The sequence below is a fragment of the Pinus tabuliformis genome, chromosome 2_2, assembly GCF_031772625.1.
Source record: "Pinus tabuliformis cultivar Carrire ecotype Pingquan chromosome 2_2, CPIR1, whole genome shotgun sequence".
NCBI classification, from domain to species: domain Eukaryota; kingdom Viridiplantae; phylum Streptophyta; class Pinopsida; order Pinales; family Pinaceae; genus Pinus; species Pinus tabuliformis.
In genome coordinates, this window is record NC_142300.1 from 1,029,934,907 (window position 1) to 1,029,959,524 (window position 24,618).

The window sequence follows — 24,618 nt, forward strand, 5'->3', positions numbered from 1 at the left end:
TGAATGTTAATTTGATGTAAATTTTATATTGGTTAACTTATTTGTAGTGGACATATAATGAAAAAACTACTACAAAAAAGACCTTTAGGGGAGGTTTAGTCTTTAGAAGGTCTTGTCAAAACTGTCGCTAAAAGTTTTTTAGATATTTAGTGGCAGTTTTGAAAACTCCTTTGGAAACTCATGAAAATTGAATCTTCTTTTTGGGGGATCACTAGATACATCTAATATAAGAGAATATCACATAGCTATTTTGCAACATCTCACCACCACTTACAAAATCAAATCAATAAACATCAATTGTCACTAGATTCATCTAATTTCAAAAATCTAACATACTCCTTTTGCACCATTTACAGGATCAAACACACAACTATATAAGTTGCATACATGAAATAAAAATGCTCAAATAATTAGAAAATTTTACCTTTTCATTATTATAATGTATTATTATAATCTATTTTTATATTAGTTTTATCATACCAAATAATAATTTTATTAAATATCACTAATGCTAAAAAAATTCTTTCCAAACAAAAAAAAACACAAGCAATAACATACTAAGCCAATATAGATTCGTCATTTGACCTTCCATATAGTCGTATTCTTTTAATGGCCAAAAGCTACAAGAAATTGCAATCCCTCATGCACGTGAAATTGAAAGAAAGAGCAAAAGATAAAATATTTGGGGAGGACTCTTGCATAATGTATGTCCAATGTTCATATTTGATTATTATTACATTTTATGCAGATATTTTCTTATTATCACATTTGATGTTTGAGATTAACTTGAACAAACAACATAACTATACAATGATATTAATTTTAGAAAATAAAGATTGAATTATGACCTTTCTGTAAGATGAAAGATGTTTATATTTTAACGTTTTGTTTTGGTTGGGTTGTTTTCTTTTTCTTTTGTATGGAACATGATAATACGACTTTTTCACAGCCGAGAGATAGGACTGCCCCTGTGCTCTCTCAATACAAATCCAAATTTGTTGTCTTCTCCAGATACTACCAGTGAATAATCCTATTTCTCTATGTATCATCCAACCAGGACTTCGGTTGTTTTTCCTGTGGCACAAAGTAGGGTTTCCAGGTTGGACTTCCCCTGTTTTTCCTATGGCATATAGTAGGGTCTCCAGGTTGGACTTCAGTTGTTTTTCCTGTGGTATAGAGCAGGGTTTCTAGGTTTACAACTACGATCCATTCAGAGAAACCTTTAGAAGGGACTTCAACAATGGCAGTATTTTTGTTGTGGAGATGTTAATTTGAAGTAATATTTTGGCCCTTGTGGGCAGGGTTTTGAATCCCCAGTACCACCCAATAAGGTCATAATCTAGGATGATCATCAGGTCGTTGTCATAAGGAATTATCCTTCAGGTCTGCGGTTCAGGTCGTGAAGCTAAGACAAGATAGAATTGTGGTCATGTTGGGGAACACAATTTTTGTGTACACTTTCGTGGATTTGAAGTTGGTGCATGATATTGAGACGAAGGCAAACCCTAAGGGTTTGTGTGTTTTTTCTCATGCTCCCAAGAGCTTCATGTTGTCCTCCTCAGGCTGGCACCACGAGAAGATGAGAGTCAAGCACTATGACCTCAATAGGACCATATTCATAACTTCCCATGACTCTAACATCACCTGCTTTCTGTTCACCATTGATGGAAACCTCCTTACTCTATTCTCAAGACTAGAGAAGAATATCTGACTCAAATATTTCTAGACATGTTGTTTTAATCTTGTTTGTGTAATTTAACACCAACGATTTCATTTTTCTTTAATTTAGTGGAAGGAAATCTTTAATTGCAAATAGTATTCACTGCCATAATGAATTTGAAACCATATTTTCTAAACTATGCAGGCGACACTTTTTACAATTCACTGTGTTGGATGCCTTTCATATTTTCTTGCTGCTAGATATCATGATCAGAGTAGGATAGGGATTGGTGCTACCACATTTTATGAAACAAAGCCTTCGGATTCACTATATTACTGCAGTCTTTTTTTCCATTACCACTCTGACTACTGTTGGATATGGAGAGTTGCATGCTGAAAATACGAGAGAAATGATATTTGATATCCTCTACATGTTATTTAATCTGGGTTTGACTGCATACTTGATATGAAACAAGTCAAATTTAATTGTAAATGGCACAAGCCCAACCATGAAATCTGTAAGGAATATATTTTTTATAGATTTGTGTATAGAATAGTTATAGCTACATAATCTCTCTTTTCAATGAAAAAATTCTACGTCATATGAGGATTTCACTTTCATTTTAATTGTAGAGGGACAAAATTCCGGCAACTTCAAGATTTGCTTTTAGGAATTAGCTGGCACTACAATTCTAAGATCAAATGTTGGCACATATATGCTTGAAATTCAAGGCAGAGTGATTGCAGCAAGAAGAAACATTAAATGATTTGCCAAATGCCATCCACACAAGCATTGCAAACATCTTGTTTTTTCCTATTGTTGATAATTGTATCTTTTCCAAGGAGTTTCACATGATTTTATTTTCGAGTCAATAAGTATTGTCTAATTATGGTAAGGATACACTATTTTTTGTCTTTCCTAGTGGGCTTCAGTACAACAACTTGTAGGAAAAAATAACCTAGTAGTCACCCTATGATTGGAAGGTTTCAAAGATGAAGGCAAAGTACTTCCCCCCAAAGGAAGATGGCATTTTAATAAATGAAGAACCCACATATTTTTATGTGTTAGTGTCTGGTGATACGGTAGGTATCTTTCTGAACATTACAGAGTCTAAAATTTAAAATTTCAGAGCTTTTAGATGGTTCACTTTATTTCTTTTGTCGAATGTGTGTCTTCAAATAGAGAACTGCAACAAACCATTATAAATGTTGATGTGGAGCTAGACTGACATTGAAATTTTGTTTATTTTGCAGGGCATACTAGCAGATAAAGACAAGGTTATACGGAGCAGGAAAACTAATTTTTTTTCAAATGAATGTGATTATTCATGATTTTAGTATCTTCCTGTTAGGAGAGTCATTACATAAAAAGCATGAATATTATAATGTTTTCACCTCACCTACAAATAAATTTGGAAAAACCATTTGTTTCACTTTATGTTTTATTCACATTGGAAAATTTGAAGTACATAAATGGCATATCTCATTCCAAATAACTTGTTTGTTTTACCCCAGGCATTAGTAGGACATACATTGTTTTGAAATCACAAAACTAACTTTGAATTTGGATATTTTCTTTTTCGGAAATCTTGTGCTGGATTCTGGTTCTTTTCGTTCCTTTTTAAGGTATTCAGTGCACATGCTACAAAATTTGTGAATTCTAAAATAGAGCCCTCTAACAAAATCCTCAAACAAGGAATAAGATAAATACACACAGACTACTCCGATAACATCAATCTATTCTCGCAATTGCATAAAATGGGAAGCTTTTCCCAATGGAAGGTTTCGTGAGTAGCAGTTGTGGGGCGAGGGTGGGTATGTTGAGGTACTACGGTGACTACTTGGGTGTTGTTTCCAATTTACACAATCTGGAAAGTTTGGGTGTAGAGAGGGATTTGGGGTTACCGGTGAAATTGTAGAGGAGTTGCAAATAAAATACGGTGTTTACATATGGGGCTATGTTCTTTTCATGATTACAAAATTCATGTAATGAAATGATTTTTTTCATCTCTACAACTGCACTCGGGAAGTGTAATGATAGAAATCTATGATACCAGAAAATTGACCAATAGGCATGTTTCTTGTTCTTGTTTCTGTTACCATCTCGATACTACATTAGAATATTGCCAATCAATTTCAAATACGTAATATATTCACGCATATGGAGGGGGGTCAAGTATCTTGTCCCTTGAAACCTTCTATCATCGTTTAATTTCCACCCTCCCCACCCCCCTTTTCATTATTGTCTCTTATTTTTGGTAACACTGGCTGGAGCCATTTATCTGTGTATATGTGTTTTCTTGTGTCTGATGTAGATGCATCAAGCAGTCAATAGGCTAGAAAGTGTCTATATTTGACTCGAATAATTCCTTTAGTTACTTTGACCTCTGTGATGCAAATGAGGGAGGGGTCATATATCCCAGCCATGCCAGAACCTAGGTAGCTAACACGTATGACTAGCAGTTTGGTTTTAAACCTTGTATCTCACCAACTTTCAAAATGAACAATAATACTGTAATAGAGTTATGGATCAAGAAGTCATGGTAGATATGACTTTTCAAATAGTATTGTTATGAAATCAGCTCACAAAAATATAGAAAAGATAGATAAAATCCTTAGAAATAAGCCTCTTTGAGGCATCAACCTCCTTTACATTACACAAATGAACAATTCTTGGATGATACAAACTACAATACCTCCTTTCTATATATAGGAGTCTAAGGGGTCATAATATAATCAAATCCGACATAAAAATAATAATGTAACGGCACAATAATAACAATTGTGGGCTTCTATGGGGCACAATAATAAAAATATGGGGACTACGTGGGAAGAAAAATATAATAAGGGGGTTGTACTAATAACAATAAGGCGTTACACTAGTAGTATAGGGACCTAACAAGTATCTTCTTTGATCTTATATCTCCCATTTAAAATTACAGTGAAAACAAATTTCAAATACATAAGATAACTAGGTCGGTTTGCAATGGCTTCTCTCTCTCTCGCTTACACACGCGCACACACACATTCACATGCACATGTTTCTCCTTGTCTAGAGATGTAGAAGGTTTGTTGATACTTATGTTTTTCTTAGCATAGTTTGAAGAAGAACAAAAAGAAACATAAATTTGCTCACAGGAAACGTTGATCAACAGAAAACGCCTCCCCATGACGCTGAAAATGTCTAGGATTGTTACATCCAATTCACACTTCCGAGTGTTCGTTAAAGTAAGGTGAATGGGACTAAATAATTCCTGCCCTTTGAACCAGAACTTGTTAAGTTTTGTTACTGATAATTTTTAGTAACATCCATGACACACATATGCCATTATTTTTTAACTTAATCCCCACTATGTTTAACTTATTGTTGGAGGCAATCTTGAATGGAAAGAGATGGAGGTATTGATGAGACTTGGTCACTAATTCGTAGTGTACTTAAACCAAATATATATAGAAATGGATTTTTATATTTTTTACCCTGTCTGCCTCATTGTGAATATCTCATGTACAACTTGGTCAACAATGATCACTCACCTAACTCTATAATTTTTATTTCGTGACCCTCAGAATCTTGGCTAAAGATGATCACTCTCCACCAATTTTTTTCTTTCATAAATACCTAATACAATATAGAGTATACATCATGCATAGTTGCAACAATATTCTTTTATAACTCGCATTATCTTTTTCACATTTGTAAGTATTTTGCATTGTTGTTGACTGTACTAATGTCAGTTAGTATCAAAACCTTAGATTAACTACTTTGGGAGTTCTTCAATTCCAGCTTCCTTGGTGTCCCTTTTATTCAAAATTATCCTCAACATCTCACCTCCAAGCTACTCTAGGAATCCATAGCACATGAATGCTCTCTTCTCCTATTAGCAGGTTAATAGACATGCATGTAGCACCTTCCCACTCCATCTTCTTTATCCATTTTTCCACGACTTTCCATACATTTTCTACAATCATAGTACTCTTCACAACCGTTAATACCACATGTTTAATTGCCATGCTAGAGTGGGTTCATATTGTGTCTATCATGGATTCTTGGCACAAATCTTATCATAGATCATAACTGAAGTACTACAATTTTGGCATTCAACTTGCAATATCAAGCACACTTGCAATTTTTTCATGAAACTCTCCTCGACACAAATTCTTCCTGTGGTGCCACACTTCAAAACTCCAGGTCAATGTAGCTGGTGTTTCAGTTTTGTATCATGACTTTTAAACTTACCATTTCTCTCCTGGGGTCTATGATTGTCCAATTTTGTGCCGGACAAAAATACCTTGCCATGTATGTCTCCTACTCTACATGTTGTTTTTTGATTAATTTATGAGTTAGGACTGTTCAATATCTTCAGATATTGTAATGGAAGCTAGCATAAGCTATTAACAACAAACAGATCAACTTTTCCAAGGAGTGTCAGAATGATTTTCTTTTCCAGTTGGTAAGTACTGTCCAGTTATGGTAAGATACCCTATTTTTTGTCTTTGCTAGTGGGCTTCAGTACAACAACTTTGAGGAAAAAATAACCTAATAGTCACCCTATGCTTGTAAGGTTTCAGAGATGAAGGCATAGTACTTCCCCCAAAGGAATATGTCATTTTAATGAATGAAGCACCCACAGGTCTTTATGTGTTAGTGTCTGGTGCTATGGTAGGTATCTTTCTGAATGTTACAGAGTCTAAAATTTCAGAATTTTTAGTTGGTTCACTTTATTTATTTTGCCGAATGTATGTCTTCAAATAGATAACTGCAACAAAGTGTTGTAAATGTTGATGTGGAGCTAGAATAACATTGAAATTTTGTTTCATTTTGCAAGACATACTAGCAGATAAGGACAAGGGTAAAACAAAGCAAGAAAGCTAATTTATTTTAAAGGAAAGTGATTATTCATGCTCTTAGTATCTTCTTGTTAGGAGATTCATTACATAATAAGGATGAATATTAAAAGGTTTTCATTTCATTTACAAATAAATTTGGAACAACCATTTATTTCACTTTATGTTTTAGTCACATTGGAAAATTTGAAGTACAAAAATGACATGTCTCATTCCAAATGACTTGTTTGTTTTACCCCAGGCATTAGTAGCACATAGATTATTTTGAAATCATAAAACTAATTCAGTTGGTTTCTTTACTATAAACTTGTCTCCTGCTACATTCCAAACTCTTGGGCAGTTCCAACATTATAATTCATAATGCTCATAATCAATGTTGCATTCAAAAATAAATGATATATTCAAAGAATGTTTCAATTTTATTACGAAGTACATTTTATGCACATGTTTATTTTTATTAGCATTTATTGAATGAACCATCGAGGTCCAATGATTTCTACAGAAGCCCTAGGCTACATCCAAATGTTTTTATGGGATAAGGCTAGCTGATCTAAACCTATTGGAGAATTCAATAGGTTAAACAATATTTAATTTTCTTAGGCCAAGGGGTTTGACAAATCCCGTCCATCCATAAGCTTGCAATATCCTACACCCCCACAATACTACATTTGGAGCATCTACAGAGGTATGAATATCTAAACTAGTTAAAGCTAATTTATAAATCCAAGATCCTTGATTGATTATATATAATCATGTGCATGGTTATCCAACATGAAATTCTAGCCAACAATCTTAACTAGACTCGTAGAGTAGCATGAGATTTTGTATCAAGAGTTTGTTAATGCCTGCACGTATTTAACGAGTATGTATAGAGAGGAGATTCTAGATTTCATGTTAGAGAATAGAGAAGAGAATAGGTGGACTCATACGGATGCATCAGTTGTCTTGGTACTCTTAACAGGAATTTTATATCATCACACAAATATCTCAATATAATTGAGCATAAAGTTTTATTTTCCTAATCTATGATAGAGAACTATAACAAAGGGAATGGAGATGCTTATCTACTCATACGTATTGTGAACAAATGCAGTTAAATTACTTACAACATACATGAATAATGGTGAACATTCTCTTTAGCTGATTGAAATAATTGCAACATATTTTAAAACCATCTTGCAGTCAAGAGGTTATAAAAAATACCCATAGTAAAACAAAACTAAACCGCCTATTTCCCCAATCCAATTTCAACAGGGTATCAAAGTTATTTATGTGATTGTGATTCTTAGGAATTTGCAACATAGGGAGAAAGGTATAGAAATCAAAGGAATTCAAGTTATTTTTTAGATTTGGGAGTTTGTGAAGACAGCTTCGGGTGTGAGGACATATTGGATGGAGAAAGGAATAACAATCAGTCTATCAAAAGGAATTCAAACTAATTTTTAGATTAGGGAGTTTGTGTAACTAGCCTCAGGTGTGAAGACAGATTGGATGGTTCCTCAAATATATTATGGTGAATGGTGAGGGTTACATTTGTATTAGAAGAGAATAATCTCAAGGACATTGTGACTCTAGTTATAGATCTATATCAGTTGAAAACTCATGACGAAAGGGAAGTGAAGGCTAAGTGGATGATTGTGGACGATGCTATATTGGATCATTGCATCCATTGCATATCCAAGAAAAATATGGTGAATGAGATGTTTCATGGCTTATTTTTTCTACCCCAAATGTTTTATCCATAGGAGATTAGAATTTTGTGATAGAATTCCAGGGATTAATTGAACTATTTGTTCGAGTTGTTGTTGGGCACTTGGCTAATTTCATGCCCACATGTGTATTGTTCAATTTCTCCTCAGTAAGGCTCGATAGGGAAACTATCCACCAAAGTGGACAAGCATCTAGTAGGTTTCCCTACAAATTATTCCTTGGAAAATTAATCCTCGAGGGGTTAGTTCATGCATAATCTTTATATTTGGTAACACATAGGTTTAGGTTTAAGGGTAGATGGCACAATTTCTATACCCAAATTCGTAAGGGGATTTGATTGTGAATGCATCTGATATTGATTAATGAATCTCAGGAAAGAAAATTTGCAACCATGTCAACTAGGGAAGTCGTGTAATTGCAAACAATATAAAGTGCAAAAAATATGGTAGCTTATTTGTATGATTAAAGAAGAGTCTTGGACCTTTTCCCCTGTATTATATTTTTGATAAGTTTGCAACCAGTTCATACAACCATGTCAACTAAGGAATTCGTGCAATTGCAAGTAGTATAAAGTGCAGTAAATATGGTAGCTTATTTGTATGATTAAAGAAGATTCTTGGATCTTGCCCCCATGTATTATATTTTTGACAAGTTTGCAACCAGTTCATATCGAAGTTCGCATTTCCTAAACTACATTTTGTTAAGGATATGCTTCAAATACTATTGGATCTAAGTTGTGCATTGTGTTCAAAATTTGCATCTACTGGATAGCTTGCTCCCAAGGATGGGTATTTGCTTGCTCCCATCAAATACCTTTGGATTTGAGGTAGACAATGTGCTTATTTCTTACGATTCTAATGAGTTTTTGCACCTGTGGCAGTGTTCTTAGTAACTTGTAGGGAGGAAGGGTTTGTGGTCATATCTTCCATGTTTTGTTGGACTTCAAAGGACCAAATACGTTTGAGCTTGGACTTCAAAGGACTGGGTAGTTTTGAGTGGACGAAGCTATTATTTGTTCTTAATTTAGACATGTTACTATCTTTTCTTGATTCTGCTAAGAAATCTAGTTTGAAAGAAGATTTCGATTTAAGCTTGTTTGTGTTGCTCATCCTCTGAGAAACTAATATAACTCTTCATCCTTGATGGCTCTAACAAATTCCTTGACATCCCATGCCTCTGATGTGATATATTCCTCTTTATCATTGAAACCTGCCCTCCTATCCACTTCTTCCCATTATTTCTGTTCTTGTTCTTCTCTTACTCCTTCCAGCAGTCCTAGCAGCAGTGGAGGATTGAATTTAAGGCAAATCCAATTGGCCTTCAAATTTTTCATTGATTGCTTATACTAGGGCACTCTCCTCACGGCTTCCCTCATCCTGTTTGGGGAATGATACTCCCTAATCCATAGGATGTGTGGCAATGTATTCCACCTTCTCATCCAGGCATGAATGCAGCCATCTCCAAATAGTCTCTCCATTTCCTTGAAGTGAGGAATGACCTGGGCCTGCTTATCAACATACTCTAGGAAAACTTGAGGATTAGCTGCAAGATATTGGTGGGCATAGATGAGAGCTAAGGGGTCTGCTAGTTCTGTTCTAATCATCAGGGGCTCCCTCAGCTCTTTTGCCATCATTTTCTAGATTTCCACTACCCTTTTCTCTTCATGGCTCATCCAAGATGCCATAGCCATCACTGCAAGTCTCCCAATGTAGCATTTGGATCCCACAAGCTCACGTTAGTAAGTGCCATGTTTTGCAAGTAAAATTTTGATGGCTTTGCTTGTCCTCAGTTGAACTGTGATCACATAAATGCATAAATTTGCCATAATCCTGAAAAGGTATTGTGCCCCTCTAGTCTAGTGTCTTAATATGAAATTGGAGCCACTGATCCTTGAGGTATAGTGCATATGATTTGGCTGGTTTCCTGCACTATAATGCTTCCATTACCCAGCTGGCCATGCAGGCTAACTAGGCTTCCTTTTCCTGTAGTTTCCTTTTCAACATCAACACTTCATTTTTTTCCTAGGATTCTCTTTCCTGTTGTTTCATTAATTTCTCACTGTCTGTCTGGGGTTCCTCTTCCTATTGCTTTCTTTTTAAGACTGATAGCTCATTTCCTCCTTGAGGTTCCCTTTCTTGCAGCAGCTTTTTCAACATTTAATTTTCCTCCTCCAATTGATCTCTTCTGATGCTTTCTGTATGCCCGACCATGCTCAATTCTTTACCCATTTCTCTCAACTTGTTTTCCATGTTCCCAATATCTTATACCCCTTTTGATTTTGAAATCTACATCCATATATGGGTCCTGACTCTTTCCCTTTCCATCTCGAAGAAAAAAGGCACTGCAAACTTTTGTGGGATGATCTTCCCTCCTTCCAGAAGGTTGTAGTAGGAGCCTAAGTTAGGCTGAGGTCCAGGCTCTGGTATCTCTTTTGTCTTGTCTTCCTCATAGGTCTGTTCTTCTGCCTTCTTTTCAAGTTTTTTAGTTTCTTTGAGCTTTACTAATGTCTCCTGTAGAGAGTTATGTGCCTCCTGTAGGACTGTTTTAGAGTCCATTAATTTGATCCTTTCTTTCCAAGTGGAGGTCTTAGGAATTCCTCTCTCGTAAGTCATTGGGCTTTTGGAGGGAGATTCCTCCCTTGTTGCAGTAGATACATCCTCAATGATGATGGGCTCCTTCGAAGGTGGCTGAGGCTTCCCCATCTTGATTCTGGTGCTCTTTCGAGCCTTGAAGTACATAGATGGATGTCTCTTTCTTTTTCCTTTGGGCTTGGTTGGAGTACTAAGTGCAACAAGAAGAGCTGCTACTTCTCTTGCTAGTGTCTCAGGAGACACTTCTTCTTGCTGTGCTTCCTCCTTTCCATCTGCTATTTTTCCTATGTCTGCTATCTCTGATTTTGATCCTGTTGCCTCTTGTGTTGCTTTCTCCTCTACTTGCTGAGTTTCTGACTTTCCTGTGGCAGCCTTTTTCTGAGTTGTCTTGGGTTTCTTCTTTTCAGTTCTTGTCCTCTTCTTTTTCTCTACTATGGTTTTCCCTTTTTCTGCTTTTGATGATGTTTTCTTCTCTGCTTTAGGTTCATCTATGGTGGTGTCATGTTTCTTCTCTCCTCTCTATTTTTCTTCCTTTTCTTCTCCCAGCTAAATGTTCTGTTCTTCTTCATGGATTTCCTTCTCAGCTTCCTCTTTTTTTCCTCCTCTTCACTTCCAGATGGACTAAGGTCATCAGTGAGAGTTTTTATGTCATATTCTTTAGTCATGTTCCTGAAAATCTCCCAAGCTATAGGGATTGTGTAAGTGTGGAGGGCATCCTCCACCAGCAATTTAATGAGACCATGGTGAGCCAGCTGGTTTGGAACCCCTGCATTCAATTTGGTGCTACACTCTATCAAGGATTGGAGGAGAAAATATGGAAGACTGAGTTTTCTAGATGCAGGCAGGTTCATGCCATATTTTAGTTCATGTAACAGTCTGAAATGATAACCATAAACAATGTTGTATCTTCCGTCACAAGAGATATACTTCATGATCTGATAGCTGACCTCACCCCATGGATAAGGTATACTTGTCCTTCTGATCCCATTCTTATCCTCCACAAGATGTTCATCAGGCTGGAAAAAGGTCTTTTTAGCAACCTGTCCTAGTGGTTTTTATTCTTTGCTCCAGGGGAGCCCAAGTGGGAGACTTGTAATTCTACTGATGAACTCTGGTGTAAGTTATATGGTTAGACCCATGAAACTGACTGTACCATGGGTTTTTGTGTGGGGTTTTAAAGACAATAAAAATTCCTTAGTGACTTCCTCATCATACCCATGAAGCTTCTCAAATAAAGGCATCCAATTTGCCCCGGTAAAGAGGGCCACCACTTTTGGATGTTCATGCAATTTAGTTGAATTAAGAGGCTCCTTCCTCATAAAACCCCCTGTCATGATGTTCAGAGACTACTGGAACATTTCAGGTGAGGAGGAAGGCAACAAATTTTCAAACCCGAAAACAGAGGAACAACTAAGGTTTTTTCTAGAACCAGAGAGAGAATTTTTCGTGTTCTTCCTTTTTAACAAAAGCAATTTGAAATTTTCCTTCCCTTCAAACTCTATTCTCAAACTTAATTTACTTCTTGGTCTGTTTGAGGGAAACAATATCTTTTAAAAAAACAAAGAGTATACAAGACAATGTTTTTTTTCTTTTCACAAAGTAAGCAGACCACCCAATGCAAATTCACTATTTTACAGGCTTAATTTCCTATGGTTGCATCCTTTCTTTACACAGCAGAATACCGCGGAGGAGAAAGAGACAGAATTTCAGTTCAGAGAGTAAATGGAGAAACTATATATATTTCTAAAAAACACAGGCAAACTTCTGTTCTTACTTTTCCTTTCTTTTCAACTCAGTACTTCGCTTCAAATCCACCACCTTTTGTAGATATATGAAATGCAGAGTGGGTTTTATTGAGCCTATCTTTTGGAGCTCGAATTTGGTATAGAAAATCCTGAATTTTCCTCTGCAATTTTGCTCATTGGCCCTCCTATAGAAGGGCTCCTGTAGGATTGTGTTTTTCGCTCCTGTAGAGTGCGATAATGCTCCTGTAGAAGGCCGATAAGTGGAAGGGTTTTGAAACTGACAGAAAGCGACTGCTTCGAGGTTCTGGAGGTGGTAGGTAGGTTGTTGTAGTCGAGAGCACAACGATGCAAATGAAAACAAAGGTGATGAGGACGTCGACTGCAGTGAACTTAAGCTTACGGGAGCTTACGAGCGTGTTTTGTGGTGACGAGGTGAGGTGGCAGGAAGGGTACATTACCTTCATCTGGACCATTGGTCCCTACTTCAGTGCCATTATGATACTTCATGCTGCTTACCCGCAATCACTTCTGTTATTCCCGTTATATGCTGCCACCACTACCTGTTTTGAGTTTTTCTTCCCGAGTTGACTGAACACACATGCCGATTGCACCCACTGAACACTGTTTGAATTGGACAAGGCACTGTTTGAACTGGATGAGGGGTTCTGTTTGAAATGGATGAGGGTGGCCAGTTAGCTGGCCACCAATTTCGTTTAATCACGACCATCTCAATTGTAACATGACTTAAATTACCATGACACTTGCCCAATAATTTTTGTTAGATTATTTATTTTTCCTTCCTCATCAAGTTCTGGCAATATTTTTTTAACTGGGATCTTCTACAACTTTTGAATGTGTGGCCACACTTCTTCATCCTTCTTCCATTCATCCCTTGCTTCGTTTATCCAATCTTGTGGATGATACAAATAGCAAAAAGCAATGCTTCCACATCCTCATCCTTTCTTGAGAATGCATCTACAACAACATTTTTCTTCCCTTTTTTGAAGATTATTTCAAAGTCATAACCCAACATATTTGTGACCCATTTTTTCTGTTCTTATAAAGATAATCTTTGTTCTAAAAATTATTTAAGACTGTCATGATCCATTTTTACCTTGAAGTGTCTTCCCATTAGGTAAGGTCACCATTTCTTAAGTGCATGTAGTATTGCCGACATTTCCTTCTCATAAATAGCTTGCTTAAGATGTAGTCATAAAAATACCCAATCGCCTACATCAAAACTTCTTTCACTGTGATGTTGATTTTCCTGTTGTTTCATTCGATTCTTGACCAAAGTGGTATTATCCTTTAAAAGTTGGAGAACTTGTTGTTAATGCTTGATCTAATATTTCACTGCTCGAATATTTTTCTTCTTGATATGTCCCTCTATCTTCAGAGTTTAAGGAGTGGTAATTTCATCCAATGCAATATAAGATATGGTTGGATTCATTTCTTGATTCTCGATGTGATCTTTCACTTCTTGAACATTTTTGTTCTTGATATGTCCTTCTATCTTGATAGTTTGAGGAGTGGTAATTCCAGCCAATGCATTACAGGATATGGTCGGATTCATTTCTTCTTTCTGGATGTGATCTTCACTTCTTGAACCTTTTTCTTCTTGATATGTCCTTCCATCTTGAGAGTTTGAGGAGTGGTAATTCTTGCCAATGCTTTACAAGATATGGTCGGATTCATTTCTTCTTTATTTGGGGTTGGTTCCTGGTGTATATCCTCTTCTTTTGATGTTTCTTGATCCTTTTTTTCGTCCTATTCACAATCAATGTAAAATAATTTCTTCTCAGCACACTTATGACCTTTAATGTATTTGTTATCACAATTGTAACAAAGTCCTTTTGCTTTTTTTCTTCCAATTGTTGTGGTTTCAACCTTATAGGTTGTGGGAGGCTAGGAGAAACAACACCTCCATCTTTATAGTTGTGATGGGTAGAATTCCTTGTTGCCATAATTTTGCTTTCCACTTTTCTTTACAACATGAATGCCTTCTCCAATGAACCAAGTTCCCAAAGACAAACCTCATGTTGAATGTTATCCTTTAAATTCCCTATGGAGACATCAATACTCTGATTCTCTGGAATTTCATTTTCCATTATATTCAATTTTTGAAAGTCCTCAATGTGCTCTACCATTGAACACTTTTGTTTGAGATTTATCAATTTGCTGAAGAATGTGTTTCTTTTTGTATCCTCATAATGTGCTATCATTTCTTCCGTGAAAATTGAGCATGTAACAAGTGGTTTATGAGAACAAAGCCATATATACCATAAAAATTGATCTGGTTCTTAATATGGAGATGCAATACGTACCTTTTGTAACAGTTGCACTTCATGTATATCAAAATATTGCTCCATCTGTAGTATCCAATTTACCGAATCATGTCCATCAAACCTCCTCATATCGTCTTTTCTTTATTTTAGGATCTCAATCTGGAAACGACTGTAACTTTGTAATTTCAGATCTTCCAATCTTGAAATTGCGATCTATAGTAGCCCACTATGTCCTCTTTCCAATGCCACCATTCTGGTCAAAATTGTATTCTCCAAGAAAGAGTTATGTACAATCTCCCAAGATGGACTAATTATATACCTTTTCAGAAGATCGAACTTGTATGAAGTTCCACATGTCATTGTTTTGACCTTCGGATCTGAAAAATATACACATAAAACTATAGTCCATCCTCTTTCTATAACTTCTTACGAAATTTCAATATGATGCTCAGAGAGACAGTTATGAATGTTTTCCCCAGGTCACCTGTTTGGGATTTAATTCGGGATCCTATAGAAACCCTAAATGTCTCAAATTATATCTCTAAAATTATAGCGAGACAAGATCGAAAATTCTGACTTGAGCTTCACCAAGATCTCGGATCAAATGGGTTTTAATTTCAGAGAATGAACCTTAGTAGAAACACAATTATAGCAAAACATCCATGATGACATGTTTGAGATGAAATTCTAGATCTTTCAAAAACCCTAAATTCCTCAGATAATATCTCTCAAACTATAGAGAGAAAGGATATGAAATTTGGACCCGAGGTGCAGATCTATTTCTTCTCAAATGGGTTTTATTTTTTTCTTCTGAAAATTTGCAGCAAAAACGTTATAGTGAAAATTCCACCATGACCTGTTTGGAGCAGCGAAACCATAGAATCCAAAGCTCTAATACCAAATGTTATGAAACCATCTCACAAAAAAGATAGGAAAGATAGATAAATGCCTTAAAAATAAGCCTCTTCGAGGGGGCAACCTCCTTTACATTACACAAATGAACCATTCTTTGATTATACAAATGACAAGACCTCCTTTCTATATATAGGAGTCTAAGGGGTCATAATATAATCAGAGTCAACATAACAATAATAATGTAAGGGCACAATAATAACAATAGTGTGCTTCTATAGGGCACAATAATAACAATATGGGGACTACATGGTCACAACAATATAATAAGGGGGTTGTACTAAAAACAATAAGGGGTTACACTAGTAGTATAGGGACCTAACAAGTATCTTCTTTGAACTTATATCTCCCATTTAAAAGTACAGTGAAAAAAGATTTCAAATACATAACATAACTAGGTTGGTTTGCAATGGCTTCTCTCTCTCTTACACACGCGCACACACACATTCACATGCACATGTTTCTCCTTGTCTAAAGATGTAGAAGGTTTGTTGATACTTACGTATTTGTTAGCATAGTTTGAAGAAGAACAAAAAGAAATATAACTTTGCTCATAGGAAAAGTTGATCAACAGAAAACACCTCCCCATTACTCTGAAAATGTCTAGGCTTGTTACATCCAATTCACACTTCCGAGTGTTCGTTAAATTAAGGTGAATGGGACTAAATAATTCCTGCCCTTTGAACTAGAAGTTGTTAGGTTTTGTTATTGATACTTTTTAGTAACATCAATGACACACATATGCCATTATTTTTTAACCTAATCCCCACTATGTTTAACTTATTGTTGGAGGAAATCTTGAATGGAAAGAGATGGAGGTACTGATGAGACTTGGTCACTAATTCCTAGTGTACTTAAACCAAATATGTATAGAAATGGATTTTCATATTTTGTATCCTGCCTGCCTCATTATGAATATCTCATGTACAACTTCGTCAACAATGATCACTCACCTAACTCTATAATTTTTATTTCATGACCCTCAGAATCTTGGCTAAAGATGATTTCTCTCCACCAATTTTTTTCTTTCATAAATATCTAATACAATATAGAGTATACATGATGCATAGTTGCAACAATATTCTTTTATAACTCGCATTGTCTTTTTCACATTTGTAAGTATTTTTCATTGTTTTTGACTGTACTAATGTCAGTTAGTATCAAAACCTTAGATTAACTACTTTGGGAGTTCTTCAATTCCAGCTTCCTTGGTGTCCCTTTTATTCAAGTTTATCCTCAACATCTCACCTCCAAGCTACTCTAGGAATCCATAGCACATGAATGCTCTCTTCTCCTATTAGCAGGTTAATAAACCTGCATGTAGCACCTTCCCACTCAATCTTCTTTATCCATTTTTCCACGACCTTCCATACATTTTATACAATCATAGTACTCTTCACAACCGTTAATACCACATGTTTAATTCCCATGCTAGAGTGGGTTCATATTCTGTCTATCATGGATTCTTGGCACAAATCTTATCATAGATCATAACTGAAGTACTACAATTTTGGCATTCAACTTGCAATATCAAGCACACTTGCAATTTTTTCATGAAACTCTCCTCGACAGAAATTCTTCCTGTGGTGCCACACTTCAAAACTCTAGGTCAATGTAGCTGGCGTTTCAGTTTTTTATCATGACTTTTAAACTTACCATTTCTCTCCTGGGGTCTATGATTGTCCAATTTTGTGTCGGACAAAAATACCTTCCATTTCTCTCCTTGGCTCTATGATTGTCCAATTTTGTGTCGAACAAAAATACCTTGCCATGTATGTCTCCTACTCTACCTGTTGTTTTTTTATTAATTTATGAGTTAGGATTGTTCAATATCTTCAGATATTGTAATGGAAGCTAGCAGAAGCTATTAATAATAAACAGATCAACATTTCCAAGGAGTGTCAGAATGATTTTCTTTTCCAGTTGGTAAGTATTGTCGAGTTAGGTAAGATACCCTATTTTTTGTCTTTGCTAGTGGGCTTCAGTACAACAACTTTGAGGAAAAAATAACCTAATAGTCACCCTATGCTTGTAAGGTTTCAAAGATGAAGACATAGTACTTCCCCCCAAAGGAATATGTCATTTTAATGAATGAAGCACCCATAGGTCTCTATGTGTTAGTGTCTCGTGCTATGGTAGGTATCTTTTTGAATGTTACAAAGTCTAAAATTTCATAATTTTTAGTTGGTTCACCTTATTTCTTTTGCTGAATGTATGTCTTCAAATAGGTAACTGCAACAAAGGGTTGTAAATGTTTATGTGGAGCTAGAATAACATTGAAATTTTGTTTCATTTTGCAAGAATAGTAGAAGATAAAGACAAGGGTAAAACTGAGCAGGAAAGCTAATTTATTTTAAAGGAAAGTGATTATTCATGCTCTTAGTATCTTCTTGTTAGGAGATTCATTACATAATAAGCATGAATATTAAAAGGTTTTCATTTCATTTACAAATAAATTTGGAACAACCATTTCTTTCACTTTATGTTTTAGTCACATTGGAAAATTTGAAGTTCAGAAATGACATGTCTCATTCCAAATGACTTGTTTGTTTGACCCCAGGCATTAGTAGCACATACATTATTTTGAAATCATAAAACTAATTCAGTTGGTTTCTTTACTATAAACTTGTCTCCTACTACATTCCAAACTCTTGGGCAGTCCCAACGTTACAATTCATAATGCTCATAATAAATCTTGCATTAAAAAATAAATGATAGAGTCAAAGAATGTTTCAATTTTATTACGAAGTACATTTTATGCACATGTTTATTTTCATTAGCATTTATTGAATGAACCATTGAGGTCCAGTGATTTCTATAGGAGCCCTAGGCTACATCCAAATATTTTTATGGGATAAGGCTCGCTGATCTAAACCTATTGGAGAATTTAATAGGTTAAACAATATTTAATTTTCTTAGGCCAAGGGGTTTGACAAATCCCATCCATCCATAAGCTTGCAATATCCTACACCCCCACAATTCTACATTTGGAGGATCTAAAGAGGTATGTATATCTAAACTAGTTAAAACTAATTTATAAATCCAAGATCCTTGATTGATTATATATAACCATGTGCATGGTTATGCAGCTTGAGATTCCAACTAAAAATCTTAACTAGATTCGTAGAGTAGCATGAGCTTTTGTATCAAGAGTTTGTTAATGCCTACACCTTGAGTACCACATTGGAATTCAAGTTCTTAGAAAAAATGAGAAAATTATACTACATTCCAATTCATGATCTTAGGAAAAATAGGAAAATTCCGCTACACGTATTTAACGAGTATGTATAGAGAGGAGATTCTAGATTTCATGTTAGAGAATAGAGTAGAGAACAGGTGGACTCATATGGATGCCTCGGTTGTCATGGTACTCTTAACAGGAATTTTATATGATCACACAAATATCTCAATAAAATTGAGCATAAAGTTTTATTTTCCTAATCTATGATAGAAAACTATAACAAAGGGAATGGAGATACTTATCTGCTCATACGTATTGTGAACAAATGCAATTAAATTATTTACAACATACATGAATAATGGTGAAAATTATCTTTAGCTGATTGAAATAATTGCAACATATTTTAAAACCATTTTGCAGTCAAGAGGTTATAAAAAATACCCATAGTAAAACAAAACTGAACCACCTATTTCCCCAATCCAATTTCAACATGGTATCAAAGTTATTTATGTGATTGTGATTCTTAGGAATTTGCAACGTAGGGAGAAAGGTATAGAAATCAGATGAATTCAAGTTATTTTCTAGATTTGGGAGTTTGTGCAGACAGTCTTAGGTGTGAGGACAGATTGGATGGAGAAAGGAATAGCAATTAGTCTATCAAAAGGAATTCAAACTAATTTTTAGATTAGGGAGTTTGTGCAGCTAGCCTCAAGTGTGAAGACAGATTGGATGGTGCCTCAAATTTATTATGGTGAATGGTGAGGGTTACATTCGTATTAGAAGAGAATAATCTGAAGGACATTGTGACTCTAGTTATAGATCTATAGTAGTTGAAAACTCATGACGAAAGGGAAGTGAAGGCTAAGTGGATGATTGTGGATGATGTTGTATTAGATCATTGGATCCATTTCATATGCAAGAAAAATATGGTGAATGAGATGTTTCATGGCTTATTTTTTCTACCCAAAATGTTTTTTCCCTAGGAGATTAGAATTTTGTGATAGAATGCCAGGGATTAATTGAACTAGTTGTTTGAGTTGTTGTTGGGCACTTGGCTAATTTCATGCCCACATGTGTATTGTTCAATTTCTCCTCAGTAAGGCTCAATAGGGAAACTATCCACCAAAGTGGACAAGCATCTAGTAGGTTTCCCTGCAAAGTATTCCTTGGAAAAAGAATCCCCGAGGGGTTAGTTCATGCGTATATCTTTATATTTGGTAACACATAGGTTTATGTTTAAGGGTAGATGGCACAAATTCTATACCCAAATTCGCAAGGGGATTTGATTGTGAATGCATCTGATATTGATTAATGATTCTCAAGAAAGAAACTTTGACAACCATGTCAGCTAGGGAAGTCGTGTAATTGCAAACAATATAAAGTGCAGAAAATATGGTAGCTTGTTTTTATGATTAAAGAAGAGTCTTGGACCTTTTCCCCTTCTATTATATTTTTGATAAGTTTGCAACCAGTTCATACAACTATGTCAACTAACAAAGTCATGCAATTGCAAGCAGTATGAAGTGCAGTAAATATGGTAGCTTAATTTTATGATTAAAGAAGATTCTTGGATCTTGCCCCCATGTATTATATTTTTGACAAGTTTGCAACCAGTTCATATCGAAGTTTGCATTTTCTAAACAACATTTTGTTAAGATATGCTTCAAATACTATTGGATCTAAGTTATGCATTGTGTTCAAAATTTGCATCTACTGGATAGCTTGCTCCCATCAAATACCTTTGGATTTGAGGTAGACAATGTGCTTATTTCTTACGATTCTAATGAGTTTTTTCACTTGTGGTAGTGTTCTTAGTAACTTGTAGGGAGGAAGGGTTTGTGGTCATATCTTCCATGTTTTGTTGGACTTCAAAGGACCGAATACGTTTTAGCTTGGAATTCAAAGGACTGGGTAGTTTTGAGCAGATGGAGCTATTATTTTTTCTTAATTTATACATGTTACTATCTTTTCTTGATTCTACTAATAAATCTAGTTTGAAAGAAGATTTCGATTTCGAGAAGACACAAAAATATAGTTTGAAAGATGATTTTATTTTGAGAAATACACGGGTAGTTTTTGATCGCCTCTAGAATGAGAACAAAATTGTTAATCAGGAAAAAGAGGAAACACTATTCAAATGAAATTTTAATCATTGGTATCAAATACTTTGACTCTTCCAATACTTGGGGGATTTGAGGCACGCAAACTTCCAAGAAAAAAAGCTTCGAACTCAATTGTTTCAGTGCTTTGTTCTTAAGACTCCAGATCAGTGCTTGACTCTCAAGACCAAAGAAGGATATCCGACCCAAATATTTCTGGACATGTTGTTTTAAGCTTGTTTGTGTAAGTTAACACCAATAAATTCATTTTGATTGATTTTTGTGGAAGGCAATGTTTAATTGCAAATAGTATTCACCGGCATAATGAATTTGAAACCATATTTTCTCAATAGTGCAGTTAACACTTTTTGCAGTTCACTATGCTAGATGCCTTTCATATCTGCTTGCTGCTAGATATCATGATCCAAGTAGGACATGGATTGGTGTTGCATTTCCATATTTTATGAAACAAAGCCTTTGGATTTTCTATATTATTGCAATCTATTTTTCCATTACCACTCTGACCATTGTTGGATATGGAGACCTGCATGCTGAAAATATGAGAGAAATGATATTTGATATCGTCTACATGTTATTTAATATAGGCTTGTCTGCATACTTGATAGTAAACATGACAAATTTAATTGTACATGGCACAAGCCGGACCATAAAATTTGTAAGGAATATATTTTTAATAGATTTGTGTATAGAAAAGTGATACCTACATATTCTCTCTTTTCAATGCAAAAATGATATGTCATATGAGGATTTGACTTCTATTTCGATTGTAGAGGGACACAATTCAGGAAATGTCAATATTTCCCTTTAGGAACCGGCTACCACTGGAATTGCAAGATCAAATGTTGGCACATATATGCTTGAAATTCATGACAGAGGTATTGCAACAAGAAGAAACATTAAATAATCTGCCAAAGGCCATCTGCACAAGCATCACAAATGTCTTGTTTTTTCCTATTGTTGATAAAGTGTATCCTTTCCAAGGAGTGTCACATGATTTTCTTTTCTAGCTAGTAAGTACTGCCTAATTATGGTAAGGATACCTTATATTTTGTCTTTGCTAGTGGACATCAATAGAACAACTTTGAGGAAAAATTAAACTAATATTCACCCTCTACTTGGAAGGTTTCAGAGATGAAGGAAGAGTACTTTCCCCCAAAGGAAGATGTCATTTTAATCAATGAATCACCCACGTATTTTTATGTGTTAGTGTCTAGTGTAGTGGTGTTGTGGTAGGTATCCTTCTAAATGTTACAAAGTCTAAAATTTCAGAACTTTTAGGTGGTTCACTTTATTTCTTTTGCCGAATGGGTGTCTTCAAACAAAGAACAACAACAAAGCATTGTAAATGTTGATGTGAAGCTACAATAACACTGAAATTTGTTTCATTTTGCAGGACATACTAGTAGACAAAGACAAGCATAAAACATAGTAGGCAAGCTATTTTTTTTTAAATTTAAGTGATTATTCATGCTCTTACTATCTTCTTTATGTTTTATTTTTTTTTAATTTAAGTGATTATTCATGCTCTTACTATCTTCTTTATGTTTTATTTTTTTTTAATTTAAGTGATTATTCACTTTATGTTATAGTCAAATTAGAAAATTTGAAGTACAAAAGTGACATATCTTATTCCAAATGACTTGTTTGTTTTACCCCAGGAATTAGTAGCACATACATGTTTTTGAAATCACAAAACTAAGTCAGATGGTTTCTTTATTGTGAACTCGTCTCATGCTGCATTCCAGATTCTTGGGCAGTCCAAGCTTGGAGATGTCTTTTGAGAAACTGGAGTGCTCTTTTATAGACCACAACAATACACAGTCCACACAAAAAGGCTTTCTCAACTTTTACGATTGAACCGCAATTCATTCATGAATATTTTACAATCTAATAATGCAGATGGATCGACCATCATGAAAAACCTTCTTAATGTTTACAAGCAAGAATTACGATAAATATGCCAAGTGAACTTACCATAATAGGTTTTTCTAGGAAGAGGATCAATTAAATGTATTATTGTAATGTCTTGGTTAGTATTGCAGGAAAACTTAACTTCGTGTTGATATGACTCTAGCAATTGAAGGAACTGAAGGACCCAAATTTTGGACAACTTTAAAAAAAAATAGATTAGTTGCTAGCTAAGAGAAGAATCGATGTACCTGTTTGTCTATGTTCTATTGCTCCAATAGGGGACGCCCTTCTAATGGAGGAATTATTGAAGAGAGGGATGGATCCTAATGAATCAAACTACAATTGTTGGACACCCTTGGTAAATTTCAAAACTAAAATTCATTTTGATCAGTAGAGTTTCATGGTATTCGCAATACTTTCTTTATGTTTTTGTGGTTCCTGACTTAAGTACATATTTTAGTTTGAAAGCATACACTGCTATGAGTGGATAACTGATTAAAACTTTCCATTTTGTTTTGTTTTGTTATAAGCACATTGTTGCAACAAATGGCTTTAAGGATTGTGTCAACCGTCTTTTAGAACATGGAGCAGATGACAATAGAAAGATTATATTTTCCCCTCCCTTGTGCACTATTTAGTTGTTTTCCCAATCAAGGAGTGTATTTCTTAATATAAACACGTGTTCTAAAATTTTCTCTAAAGCTCAATGAAATCAACATATTTTTAAATTTCAAAATGTTGCCACCATTAATAATATGAAGAATTTGACCATAGTATATATAACATTTCATAAACTTAGCAGATGAAGATAGAAGTGTTCGCCTATGGGAAGCAATACTGAGCCATCATAAACCAGTTTCCACATTACTTTTTTATAATGGTGCAAATATTCAGACCGGTACTATTACCAGTTTCCTCTGCACTGCTACACAAAATAAGGATTTGGATATGTTGAACGATTTACTAAGTTATGGATTAGATATAAATGCAACAAATGGATATGGGAACACATCCCTCGATGTTTCCATCAATGATGGATTGATAGAGGTAGTGAAATATCTTTTGGATCATGGAGGAGACATGAACAAAACAGATTGTGGTGGTTGGACACTAAAAGCTTTGTTCAGAGAATCAAGGACATGAATAAATATGAGAATTATTTCAAGAAAAATCTCAGTCAACATGTTCACACTTATGTTTATTTATCAAAGATTCGTTTGTCCCATTGAACCTAGATGAGAAAAATCATGTGGAGATCACGAAACCTTTAGGATTTGCAGAGGAAAATGGCATTCATCATTTTATAAATACAATTTCCACTCCACCTAATGGATTGCAGAGGAAAAGAGTTGCTAATTTTGATAATTGTCTTATCGATATAGTCACAATGTCTTGCAACACTGATCCTAGTGTTGGTGGCATGAGTCACACAATTAATTGTTCCTGCTGGACAAGCCCCTCTCTTCCTAAAAGAGTGACGATCTATAGAAATAAACCTATTTACAACAAAGAAAATAAGCAAGTAGGGAAAGTGATACTCTTGCCAAATACAATTCAGGAGCTACTGCAAATTGGCGGCAAGTATTTATTTTATATATGAGCTCATGATTTCATGAGTTCAGATTTCCTATAATATTTTAAATGAGAGTGATGCAGAAG

The 24,618-nt window shown here is 35.1% G+C and overlaps 1 pseudogene; it reads left to right on the top strand.

The window, feature by feature from the left end:
- Positions 1 to 24,106, top strand: part of LOC149196862 (potassium channel AKT1-like) — a 40,872-nt pseudogene extending 16,766 nt beyond the window's left edge.
- Positions 24,107 to 24,618: the final 512 nt, after the last annotated feature.